This window comes from Mesoplodon bidens (assembly GCF_964165515.1).
Source record: "Mesoplodon bidens genome assembly, chromosome: X".
In the NCBI taxonomy this organism is placed as follows: Eukaryota; Metazoa; Chordata; class Mammalia; order Artiodactyla; family Ziphiidae; genus Mesoplodon; species Mesoplodon bidens.
Window position 1 is genome coordinate 129,019,484 of NC_138163.1, and position 13,906 is coordinate 129,033,389.

Sequence of the window (13,906 nt, forward strand, 5' to 3'; positions counted from 1 at the left end):
CTTTGTTTTCTTATGTTCATTTCTTTAATCATTTTAAATTTTAAAAGAAAGCCTGTTTTGTTTCTGATTGAAATTGATATATTTATTTGGAAAGGATTGACGTTTTTATTATATTACAGCTTTCTATCCAGGAGCATGGTGTTGTCTCTACACTTATTCAGGCCTTGTTTTATGTTGCTCAATAAAATTTATAGCTCTCTCAAATAAATCTTACACTTTCTTTGTTAAATTTTTCCCTATGTATTTTGTAACTTTTGTCTCTATTGTTAATGGGATGTGTATGGTATTTTTTTCCCATTTTCATTTCTATCTGGTTTCTACCAGTAAATGAATTGATCTTTAAAGTATTTTTCCTGTTAACTGGTACCTTACTAAATTATTTTACTTGTAATCTAATAATTTACTTTTAATTGTGCCTGAACGTTTTTCTAGGAAACCACTGTATCATTTTCAAATCAGGATAATATGTCTCTCTTCCAATATTTACATAGCTTCTTTACTTTTTAAGGTGTATTGCATTAGCTAGAACTTGGAAGAAGTGAAAATAGCATCTCTTTCTTGAGCAAGCATAAGCTACTGGCTAGTGTTCACATTAGGGTTGTAATTGTGACAGCAGGTACTTTGTCATCCCTTTTATGGTCTGTCGTATTCAGGGTGATATTGCAGAGTCAGAGCGGCTCCCTGGGCAGAGCCACGTGGAATCAGAGGGGTTTTAAGAGACACATTTTGACAGAGTTCTTCTGCCCAGCTGTGAGGTTGAGTGGGGCGGGGTGTGAAGTACATCTCAGGGGTAGATTGTCCCACGCAATTGGTTTTTTAAAAAAATTATTTTAAACAGCTTTATTGAGGTATAGCGGACATACAATAGGAGCAGAAGTTTTTAATTTTGGTAAAGTCAAATTTATCTAATTTTTATTTTATGAATTGTGTTTTTGGTGTGATATCTATGAAATCTTTGCTTAACCCATGCTCACATAGATTTTTCTAGTATATTTTCTTCTAGCACTTTCATAGTTGTAGATTTTTCATTTAGCTCTATGCTCTATTCTGTATGAATTTAGGGGTATGGTGTGAGGCATGGTTCAAAGTTCATGTATTTGCATATAGATATCCAATTGTTTCAGCAACTCTTGTTGAAAAAGATCATCCTTTTTCTGCTGAATTGCCTTTGCACGTCTGTTGGAAATCAGTTGTCTGTATGTGTCTGAGTATATTTCTTGAGTCTATATTGTTTTTCACTGATAGTTTTTTTTCTATGTTTTTGCTCATACCACATTGTCTTGATTAGTATAGTTTTATAATAAGACTTGAGTAGCCACACTTTGAAAAACTAAGAAAATTTGAACTTTTTACTTGTTAGGTCTGGTCAAAATGCCCCCTCTTTAAACAGAATGGAGTGAAAACACTCCCAGCAACATATGCAGGGTCGATGGAAAGCTAGAGGCTCAGTTAGCCCCTCCCTCCCTATGTGTAAGGACTGTGCTGCAGGCCTGATGTTTACGAGGCCCAGGACCATATCTCATACCCTCCTCTTTCCTCAAAGACGAAACCCGCTTCCCATAACTGGGCCCATGTGGATCCACTCACTGAGAATTGTAAATGACTGCACGGAGCTCGTTTTCCTCCTCTTACTCTTACAAGGCATTCCTCTCAATGCTTTAGAAATAAATAGCTGGGGTGCTGTTCCCTTCACCTTCACCTTTTTGCTTCCCTGTTTTGAAATCACTGGGAAAGCTCAAAGCAGCCAAGATCAAGTTGCCCTGGTTATTGGATAATTTCTCTCTTCCATCTTGACCCCTCATCATCCCCTTTACATCATCTTTCCATGAGGTACCAGTATTTATTTGAGTGCCTTTGGCTCGATGCTCTCTAGAGCAAGCAGCTGTACTGTCTTTCTCTTCTGTGCGCTAAGACACCTGTAATAATCATCAGCCTAAAGTTAACCCAGTCCATCAGATGCACACTGTTTGGTTGCCCCTCAAAGCTTTTTGTTTTTCCTGGCTGATCCTCACTGGAATGGCATTGTACTAAACTAAATTTAACACATGTATAATGAGAAGATTTCGCCTCATTTTTATAGGACTTTGACGCTCTGGTATTTTGAACCAGCCAGGCTGTGGTAGCTCAAGTTGCCTAGCAACCAGCCAAAGACCAGCACCAGAGTGAAACCCAGAGAAGCCACATTCTGTAATAAAGAAGAGCAACAGCCAGGAACAAGCAGGTCCAGGGTCACGGCTGGGCTGGATCCACACTCCTTTGAGGATGTGGCTGACACGTCTTTGGTTAAGCTGCTCAAATCCTCCATCTGTAAAATGGGCCTGACACTTGACAACGGGTCCCTCTGTCACATATTGTGAGGATTAATAAAGGATTGGTAAAATAGTTTGAATCCTTCAGACTGAATGCACTTGGGACGTATGTTGGATTTATAATAATTTGGTGCTCCCATGCAGATAATGCTGGGAAGCAGGATCAATGTCTGATTTCCAAGATTCTAAAGCAAATACAGTATTATCAACCTCTCTGCTTGCCTTCTAGCTGAGATGACTGTTCAGACACATCTCAAGGATGGAAAGTAGTGATAAATACATTGAAAACTGAGGGAAAACATATCCAAGTATTCAAAAACAGTCTGAGTTACGATGTCTGAGGTCGACCCACAAATGTGGGATTTACTCATATTTAATTTGGCTAATCTTAGAGACGTCTGTCACTTCAAAGACTACACACTCAAGATAAAGGTGTATAGTGCCACGGATAGAATACAAAATGGCTTCATTTGGGTTCAGTCACCACTCTCAATGCCAAGGGGGAATTTTGGGTCACCTGAGCCAGCATGCCTTACCTGGGGTTCAAGCCGCTCTCCTCCCCCTGCAATCTGGGCATCTCATTTTTTCCCCTCACCATCACCCCAGGTAGACCTTGGGTGCTGGTTTTTTTCTTCTCCCCGCAAACACACTGAAGTCCTCACAGCTGCAAACATCAAAGCTCACAAACTTCTGCCCTTTCATTTGTTTTCATTGTTCTCTTGAATGATCTGAAACAAAGTTATCCTGAAAACCCCCAGCTCAAGTCCTCCTTCATAAAATGGATTGTTTTATTTCCCAGGCCCGCATTGGTCTTAAAGCCCCTGATGTATCACTAGACATCGAGAAGAACTGGCTTCACATCTTTTCTCTGTTGTTTTCTGTGCATACTTAAGGCAAATTACTTCATCTCTCTCAGTCTTAGACTATCATTTATAAAACAGATCGTAATATACTCAGAAGTTGTTGAGAAGATTAAATAAGGATATATGTGTATGATAAATGTGGACACATATATATCCTTATATGTGTATATATGTGTAAGGATAATATAGGTATAGACACAGAAATAGACACATATGGTCAGATATCTATATAGATGCACAGTCAGAAATTTCGTAAGTACTCAATGCTCAGTAAGCTTGTTATCAATTACATTCTCTCTCTGCCCTTTTTCTAGTTTTCATACCAATCATGGCAGCTTTAGTTCTAGAGGCTAGAGTTGGACCCTGAATCACCTAACAAAATCCATGTGTAGATGTGTTCCTTTAGAGGAGATTTAAAAGCAGGTTAAAAAGTAAAACATGTTGTCCACTAGCCTACATTATAATTTTCTACAATGTTTAGAGAATCCGGCCACTTTGTCTGTTCCTCCACTCCATGTAGAGATCATTTGTTAATCACAAGTGCAGAAAGCATGATTATGAAACAAGGCAAAGAAAGCATCTATTAAAAAAAGAAAACAGGAAACATGTCTTGGTCGTTTCTTAAGGGGACAAGTTTTTATTGTCTTATAGAGAATATTTTTAAGTGGCGTTTACCTGTTATAAGAGAAAAACATCAAAACCCACAATCCTGGAGAGAGAAGCCACACAATGAAAATCCTCAAGGGCTCCTGGGCCATTTGTGCCTTCTCTCTGGGCATTAGGGAACGCGTTGTACGGAGACACATGATTGCCTTGGCTAAATCTGATCCACCAGCAAGGACTCCGAAAGACATTCATTTAATCACTTGTCCTGAAACCACTGCTGAAATTGCAGACAGCTGAAGTGACAGGAAACCAAGTCCCTACATTTAGCATAAGAGATGAAAGGAGAAATCCTACAGAGCGTTGATTAAAGGCCAGGTGCTGTGGCAGCCCTCATCCTCAGAACACCAGGAAAATTCTAAACACTGCCCTAACCCGTGTTAGTTTTCTTCTAACACAGGAGCTGCTGGAAATTGCACTCCGTTTCCCCAAAAAACCCATCTGGGTGCTTCTATGAGGGCAGGTGATTCCTGAAGCCCCATAACTCTAATGACACTGGACTTTTAAGATGTATTCTTTCCAAAAGAAAGCAGAACAGGAGTCTTCCACTACCGTTCTGGTTTGCCCGGGACTTACCCATCTTTAGCAGGGGAAGTCCTTAGTCCTGGGAAACCCTGCAGTCCTGGGAAAACACAGAACAAGCTTTCTAATAAATATAGCTGGGGTGGAAAATGTCACATGACCACCAACTTCTTTAAGCAGAACAAGACTCTGACTTGTTCAATTTAGGAAAATCCAGAAAAAAGTTGCGGTTAACCCACAATCCTAACGCCATCCAAGATCTGCTCTTTGTTTTCCAGTTTGATAGTTACACTTATTGTTGAGGCCAGAACCCCTTTGCAAAACTGATGAAATCTGTGGAACCTCTTCCCAGAAAAATCTATGTATATTCACATTATATTGAAGTATAACATAGGTAAAGCATACTAATCAAAAGGTCATAGCTTGATAAATTTTTACAAACTGAACAGACACATATCAACAGCACCCAGATCAAAAATAGAGCATTACCAAGAAAAAATAAAAAGAAAAGAAAAAAAATAGGGCATTACCATCACCCCCATAGGACCTCTGTTTCCCCTTTCAGTCACTAGCCCAGCAAGGGTAAATGTTACCGCAACTTCTAACACCTTAACGTTTGCCTGCTTTTGAATTTCATGTAAATGAAATCATCTAGTATGCACATTTTAATATTTCGCTTCTTAAAATTCAACATTATTTTTGTGAGAGCAGACCACGTTATTATGTGTAGTTGCAGTTCATTAATTCCCATTGGATTAACAAACCACATTTATTTATGCATTACATTGTTGGGTCATTTTTTAAAATTAATTTATTTATTTGAAGTATAGTTAACTTACAATGTGTTAGTTTCAGGTGTACAGCATAGTGATTCAGTTTTTTATATATATATATATATATATATATATATATATATATATATATATATATATATATATATATATAAATCTATGCTTTTGCAGATTCTTTTCCATCATAGGTTATTACAAGATTTTGAATATAGTTCCCTGTGCTGTACAGTAGGTCCTTATTGGTTATCTATTTTATACATATATTTCAGTGTATATATGTTAATCCCAAACTCCTAATTTATCCCTCCTCCCCTCTCTTTCCCCTCTGGTAGCCATAAGTTTGTTTTCTATGTCTGTGAATCTATTTCTGTTTTGTAAGTAAGTTCATTTGTATCATTTTCTTAGATTTGGACTATTGTGAATGGTATTACTACAGACATTTTCGTGCATGTCTTTGGGTGAACAAATACGTGCATTTCTGTTGTACATAAACCAAAAGGTAGAATGGCTGGGTCCTGAAATACACATATGTTCAGCCTTAGTAGATACTGTTTTTTTGTTTATTTTTAAATTTACATAAGTGAAATTCACTTTCACTTTGGAGTGAAGTTCTGTGAGTCTCGAAAAATGCATGCAGTCTTGTAACCACCACCATAAGCAGGATTAAACAGCAAAAAATCCCCCGGATTCCCTCATTCTGCCCCCTTTATTGTCAACCCCTAACCTACACTTTTCCCTGACAAACCATTGATCACTCTCTATAGTTTTGCTTTTTCGGTTTTTTTAATAAATGGAATTATGTAGTATGTAACCTCTTTTAGATTGTTTTATTTAGAACAACGTATTTGAGGTTCACTTATGTTCTTTATATATACTTAGTTCAATCCTTTTTATTACTGAGTAGCATTCCATTATTTGGATCACAGTTTGTTAGTTCATCCATCTATTGACTTTTTTTTCTCTTTAAGGCTTCTTGTAAACATTCACATACAGGTTTTGGGTTTTGGTTTTTGTGGGGTTTTTTTTTTTTGGCTGCATTGGGTCTTTGTTGCTGCATGTGGGCTTTGTATAGGCGCGGTGAGCGGTGGCTACTCTTCGTTACGGTGTGCAGGCTTCTCATTGCGGTGCCTTCTCGTTGCGGGGCACGGGCTCTAGGTGTGCAGCCTTCAGTAGTTGCAGCACACGGGCTCAGTAGTTGCAGCACGCAGGACCTAGAGCATGCCGGCTTCAGTAGTTGCGGCGTGTGGACTCAGTAGTTGAGACCTACGGGCTCTAGGGCGCATGGGCTTCAATAGTTGCAGCACACGGGCTCAGTAGTTGTAGTGCACAGGCTTAGTTGCTCCGCAGCATGTGGGATCTTCCCAGAGCAGGGATCGAACCTGTGTCCCCTGCATTGGCAGGTAGATTCTTAACCACTGCGCCACCAGGGAACTCCCACATACAGGTTTGTGTGTGAATGTAAGTTTCATTTCTCTAGGATAATCACTTAGGAATGTTGGTTTATTTGGTGTTCTGTTGACCTTTATGAGAAATTGCCAATTTTTTTTCTGGAATGACTGTCCCATTTTGAGTTCCCATCAGGAACGTATTAGAGTTCCTGAGTTGCTCTGCATCCTCATCAGCACTTGGTATTGTCAGGTTATTTTATAAGCCATTCTGATACTTGTGTAGTGATTTCTTATTGTGGTTTTCATGTACATTTCCCTAATGATTAATGTTGTTGAACATACTTTTGTGTGTTTACTTTCAATTCTCAGATAGTTACTTTATGTGTTTTGTCCAGGGTTTTTTAGTTGTAGTTAGTGGGAGGATAGGGTGAATTGTGCTTCCTCCATCTCATCCAGATCCAGAAGTCCTCAATATCTTTTGAATTTATTATATGCCTCAGAGAATGTGCTTTCTGTTGGTCTCACAACCAGCACAGCAAATAAATGGAGCATTAACAGCATGAGGACTCAGATGATATGAATGCATTTCGATGAAATCCATCTCCTTTGAATCATGTCTGCCAGTTTGTTGAGAGCCTGCTGTTCTGTATGATAGGCTCCTACAAAATTCAAGTGGGAGAAAGAACTGGTGTGAATTAATTGAAAATACACCCCACACTTTTGTGACTATCCCCCCATTTTGCTTCCCACAGAAGCAAATTCACCCATTCCTCTTGAGTTATGGTATTTTATACTGCTATCATAGAAAGTGACTGGATCTGCTTGGATGCTTTCTCTCCCTTCCACAGTTCTATTGTAATGACCTCAAGTTTGATTTGACCCAGTAGTTCTCAAGGTAGGGAAGCAGGCTTTCCCCTCCTTCTCAGTTATGCTGCCTTAACAACAGAATTGGTAGGCACGGGTCATGATGGTGACAACACGTGTGTCAAACTGGAGCTGGTCTCAAAGCATACTATTTCTAGTATAGCCAAAGGTTAAGATGCCCAAATATTGATATCCATTCTCGCTTATTAGGCAGGATTACATGAACCCGCACGTAATCCTGGATGTCAGGTGTTTTGAATGGCTCCATGAACTCATCCAGGCTATGAGGATAGCGCTCTTCAAAGAGTGGTCTGTAGACCCACAGCATCAGCATCAGCATCACGTGGGAGCCTGTTAGAAATCCCAGTGTTCAGGCAACCCCTTCTGAATCAGATCTCTGGTGGTGGGCACAGGAATCTGGATCTTAACAAGTTTTCCACGGGATTCTTATGCATTCTGAAGTTCAAGAACCACTGCTTACTCATTTATACTTATCACAAAACTGCATTTAAAAGTTGGGAAGAGGAAATGAGATGCCTCTCCCAATATTTTCAAATTTCTGAGTGTTGATTTATTACTCCTTTAGGACCAGACTTCCCTAAACCTAAAAAAAGAACTAAAATGACTTCAGTAATAACCGTGAACAAAACTACCAGCTTAGAGGAGAGTGTGTGGCCCTCCTTTTACAATCATAGGTGGCAAAATATTACTGTGAAGTCCAGGTAAAAATACAACCCTAGTTTTGAACTATTTTAGAGGAAATGCCCACCATAAAGTAATTTTCCATGAAGACAGTTTCTTGTTTTCCTTACGATTCATGTTTTAAAAACTAGTATTCAGAAGACAGGAAAAAACAGGCAAAGCTATTGGTGGTGTATTTCCCTCAGGAAATAAATTATTTTCTGAGCATAAAACCAGGACAAAGTGAGCAAGTTTTAGAGTAATTCGGACTATCTTCTCAGTCTTGAGCCTTGTTAAAGGAATTCTGAGAGCTGAAATCAAGTAGAGGTGACCCGGGAAGCTGGCAAAAAAAGACAGAAGCAGTCTTCTAAATTGGTCTCGAATTGGTCAGATGCTGTTAATAAATATTTATTGGGTGCTTATTATGTGCGGAATGTGTGCTTCATGCTGAAGCCGGCCATCATTATACCGAATAGAAAGTATGCTAAGCTAGCTAGCCTTAGAAAATGTGCACCAAAACCCATGTAGGCAATAGAAGGTGATGAAGTTTTTGTCTTTCCCTCTGTACTCTCCTTCCACTCCTGCAATCTCCCCATCCCTTATCACGGTATGTTTTCTTCTATAGGAAGCTGATAGTACTGATTTAGCATCAGGGCACAGAACTTTCATTGTTTCTTTGTTTCATCCAGCCGTGAAGCTTCACCCTCCCCCCTCCCAGTTAATACAGAAAACACGCATTTTGCACACTGATGAACTGAAATCCGAGGGGTAAAGTGTGGACATGAGCTAAAAGAGATTATTATCCAGAAGGAATTTGTTTCTTGGAGAATTGTCTGTCCCTACTGTTGAAACTTGAAGCAAAAGATACATATCATATAATACTTGTATCTGTTTTTCCAATTAATTTCTCTAGGAAAAACTTCAGTGGAAGTGAACTAGTCATCACATCTTCTCTCTTGATCTTGGGACTGGAGCTCAGGTGCACCAGCAGTGTTAGTCCTCAGTCTGCCCCACCTGGACTTCAATTGCAGCTTATTGAAAAAGAGGTACTGACTGTTTAACCAGAACCGCAGAGATGTTTGGCCCATTGCACGTGCTGCCTCTGGAGGATTCGTAGCTGGCTACCCATCTTCCTACAGCTTCAATCTCAGGCACATGAGTAGCCGGAGAAAGAGGCAGAAGGTTGTCTGAAAAGTGAGGGTGCTGACTAATGCATTAACTGGGCACTGCCTCCCGGGAACACCTAGGGAAGTAAAAAGCAGGACACGGGCATGCTTGGGGGAGATACTCAATGGCCAGGTGCCTGGGGTCCCTTGGTTTCTCATCCTGTTCCTTCTAGGTGCTATGCTTCCTTTCTGTTTGGAAAGAAGTTGTGGTGTTAAAGGATTTTTCAGAAAGAGGAAGGAAACAATCACTTTATATCAGCAAAAGGGTTTTTTCTTCGGTTGTAAAGGGTTTTGTTCATTTTCCTTTAACATCCCAGACGTCTGTCCCAGGTTCTGCTCCAGCAATTTTGTGATGTAGTCAGGGGTCAGAGTGGCTCCTATTGCTCAAGGATTTGGAAAGTCCACTTACGGACATTAATTCACGATGGGAGAGGAGGCAGCTTTGCAGGTTCTTAGATGGGAGTTTCCTAATCCTTATGAGTTTGAGGACCCCTTTATACCAGCAGGAAAATTTCCAAGTCACATAATTTTACCTGTTTCTAGTATTAGTTGATTGAGCAAATACTTGTACTAGGAAAAGAAGTGACTGTTGTTTCAAAAACAGTTTAAAATGATTATTTGATCAATCACAAGACCTGAAGACATTTGAAAGTAGCAGTTCAAATGTAGGAAGATCTACTTTTATTCATTATGCAGCCAGTACTTGGTGAGCAAAGGGATTAAAGATCCTTTTGCGCAGCGCGCAGAGTTCCTGAGTGTCCACAGTGCAAGGATTTGAAGCCAGTGACTTAGACAATGAATGCTATTAAATAAATGAATGAATAAATACAAAAAAATAAATAACTGGGGGAAAAACAAACCTGGATTTATTAGTAAAACAGAAAGAAGCAGATCTCTTTGCTGAGTCTGAAATTACAATTACTTTTGTTGGTGAATGGGAAATTATTTTGTGATAATTCTTGTTACTGCTCTGAACATCTGTGATGAATTTAGGGGTACTTGTTGCTTTGGGGTAAACAAACTGTGTTAGTAGAGCAATCAGATGAGATAAGTCTGCTTTAGAGGTAGATTCTAACTATTAAAATGGGTTTTAAAGATGGTTTTATCTTCGGGGATTCAGGACTACAGACCATGCAAACATTCATGGCTTTGAGATGTAACATTGCCAGGATGGATAGGAATGTCCCAAGTGCCCTTAGCAAGGATGGAAGGTAACTTGATGCCTCCTACTATACCACCTCTAGTGTTGACGGGATGATGGTCACCTGTAAGGTGAGGAAAACACCTGTTTAAAGAGGGATGTCGACTCCTCACGGAGCGGTGTTACAGCTAAGAGCAGGCTCATGACTGCTACTTCTCTATCTTCCCATTCAACTCTGAATCATGCATGAATCCCCATCTGGGATCTCTGAGGGTGATGATGGGGCTTCAAGTGCCATTAAATGGACTTTTGAGCTAAGAATAAAGCATCACCTGAATCTTATCTTGGTTCATCCCTTCTCTTCTCCTTGAAGCCCTCAAGGTCACTGTGCCCACAATGGACAGTGGCACGGGAAGAAAGGCTTTATTTCTTTTCATTGAGCCTGTGCCTGAAACTCCAATGCAGACCTTTCTAGGCAACTGGACAAGAATCCATGGCTTAGACCTGGGGCGGGGGGTGAGAGCTCAACCCGCCTCTAATCCCAAAGCCCACTTTCAAATTTTACCATCCTTATGGAAACTGTATTAGAAATATAAGGTTAGGATTTAGAACATCCGAGTGTATGTGAGATAGAAAAGAAGGAAAGGAAGCCAGAGCCCAAGGCCGGATTCTGCTCCACGGAGGCAAGACAGACAGAGAAATACACCTGTGTATTTGACCCTCTAACACACAGGGTGAAACACACCCTGAAGTATTAGAGTCTGAACCACTCAGATTGGCGACACGTGCTTTGGGGAGGACCTAGAAAGTAGATGGGAAGAAGGAAGAGATCTCCTTTCTCTATAGCACCAATGGAGCTCATTCTAGAAGACCACTGTCGACTTATGAACTTTACCCTGGAGGATACAGAACTTTGGAAATCTTCACACAATGAAATTTTTTGGCAGATGAAATTCTGCTCACAATCCTCTTGGCACAAGAAGCTGCATGGAAACAGTATTTGACTTCCTGAAGCAGAAAAATAATCAGGCTCATGCTGACGTTTGATGAATTAAGTGAACTGAAGTATGAAGTTTGACAAATTTGTTCATGGAGTTTCCTTCAATCAAGAGGAGAAACAAAATCCATAGGAAGTAAAGTTTTGCTTCATCTCCTACTGCTGTTATTGAAAGAATTATGGAGACTTTTTCTTTTTTTGCAGAAAGCCAGTGAATTGCTTGATTTTATAAAAAGTGGACAAAAGCAGTATCTAACTCTAAGGAAACAAGAATGTTCTAGAACAGTGCTGCCCAATAATGTGTACTTTCCAGTGTGGTAGCTAGCAGCCACATGTGGTTATTGAACATCTGAAATGTGACAGTGTGGCTGAGGCACTGAATGTTTAATCTTATTTAATTTTAAATAGCCGCATGTGTCTAGAGACTACCATATTGGAAAGCACAGTTCTAGAAGAACTGTTTCATCCATGGGTGCTATACTTTTATTAAATATATCATAGACATAAAAGATTATATAATATATACAGTTTAAATGATATTAAAATAATTCACATACCCTCCAACCCTTCCTAAGAAAGAGAATATTACCCAAACCTCTAAGGTTCCCCAAGTGCCCCTGCCTGATCCTTTTGTATCCTATGCCACCCCCAGAGGTGACTACTCTCCTAAATTTTGTGTTTCTCATTCCCTTAGTTTTTTGGTATGTTATTACCAAAATTTTTGTGTATTCCTAAGCAAAATTTTGTTTCACTTCACATGTTTTGGGACATTTGATAAACAGAATTGTACTGTGTGCATTCTTTGGTGACTTGCTTTTTTAAACAATATTATGTTTAACAGTCACCCATTATTCATGCATAGAGCTGTATGTCATTTTCACTGCTCTTATTAATATACTAACATACTTTATTTAATGGAAGCACAGACTGGGTATTCTTTTGTGCTGTGCTCCAGTATATTAATACACTACAGTTTTTTCATCCATTCTCCAGTCTGTGGTAATAGTGTTGTTTCTCTTTTCCTGCTATTACAAATACTCAGAATATTTTTCACATGTTCGTAGGGTCAGATAAGAGAGACCCTCTTTAGGGTACATGCCTGGGAGTCAAACTGCTAGGTAAGAATGGTACACATATGTTTGCTTTACGAGGTCATCCTAGGTTGTTTTTCAAAGTGGCTGTACCGATTTATACACTCACCAGTAGTTCAAGAAGTGGTTGGTTCTCCATATTCTGGCAATAATCATCTTTGTCAAACATTTTCATTTTTGTTTATCTGGTAGGCATAAAATACCATTTCATTGTATCCTTAATTAGCATACTCAGATTATTAATGGGATCAGGGATATTTTCAGTCTTATAGCTTTTCTTTTGAAATGCCTGCTTGTTTTCTTTTTTTCACTAACGTGTGGAATTTAAAAAATATTCTGGATGTGAATCCTTTGCCAGTCTGCAAATATCTTCTCCCTATTTGTGGCTTGTCATTTTATTTTATGGTGTATTTATTAAACAGTAATTCTTAATTTTAACGTACTTAAATTTAGCACATGTTTCCTTTGCTTGTGCATTTGTTATCTTTAAAAAAAATCCTCCCCACTCAGAGGTTGTAACATCTTTCTCTTATATTTTCTTCTTTATGTTTTAGTTTTGTGTTTGCCTTTAAGTCTTTTATCCATCTGTAGTTGATTTTGTTTATGATATAAAATGGGGATACAAATTCATTTCTTTCCATAGGTATAACTATTCATTCTAGTATTAGTTATTGAATAGATGGGTTATTTACTCACTGATCTCCCAGGCCAACTCTTGTTTATGCCGGCCAGTTCTAGGTCCTCTCTTTTCATGTATCTTTCATCTCTCTTTATCTTTTCAAGTATCTTTTCATCTCTCTTGTGTGTATGTGGGCACAATTCCAGACCCTCCCTTATGTTCCATTAATCTGTTTGTCTAACCCTGAGACAATACTGCCATCTCTTAATTACTATAATGTTGAAATAAGGCAGCCAGACAGAAAATAATAACCAATCTATGCTTCCGTTTACTTTAAAACTCAAAGCAGAATGCTTCACATTCTCTCCAGTGAGGCATAGAGAAGAGCAGGAGATGAAATCATAGAAGTAGTGGCTGGGACAGATCATGGAGTGAGGTGGAAGCCACTGGAAGATTTTCAGCAAAGGAGCGACATGACCTGGCTTATGTCTTCAAAGTATCGCTCTGGAGCTTAATTGAGAATAGACCTTTGTGAGGCAAGAGTAGAAGCAGGGAGACCAGTGCAACAATCCAGGTGAGAGAAGATAGCAGATGAGACCAGAGTGGAGGCAGTAAAAGTAGTGACATGTGGTTGGATTCCAGGTATATTATGAAGACCAAGCTGATCATATTTGCTAATGAATCCACCGTGAGGCATAAGAGAAGAGAGGCATCAAAAGAAGAAGAGAGGTATCAAGAATGATACATTAGGGCTTCCCTGGTGGCACAGTGGTTGAGGGTCTGCCTGCCGATGCAGGGGACATGGGTTCGT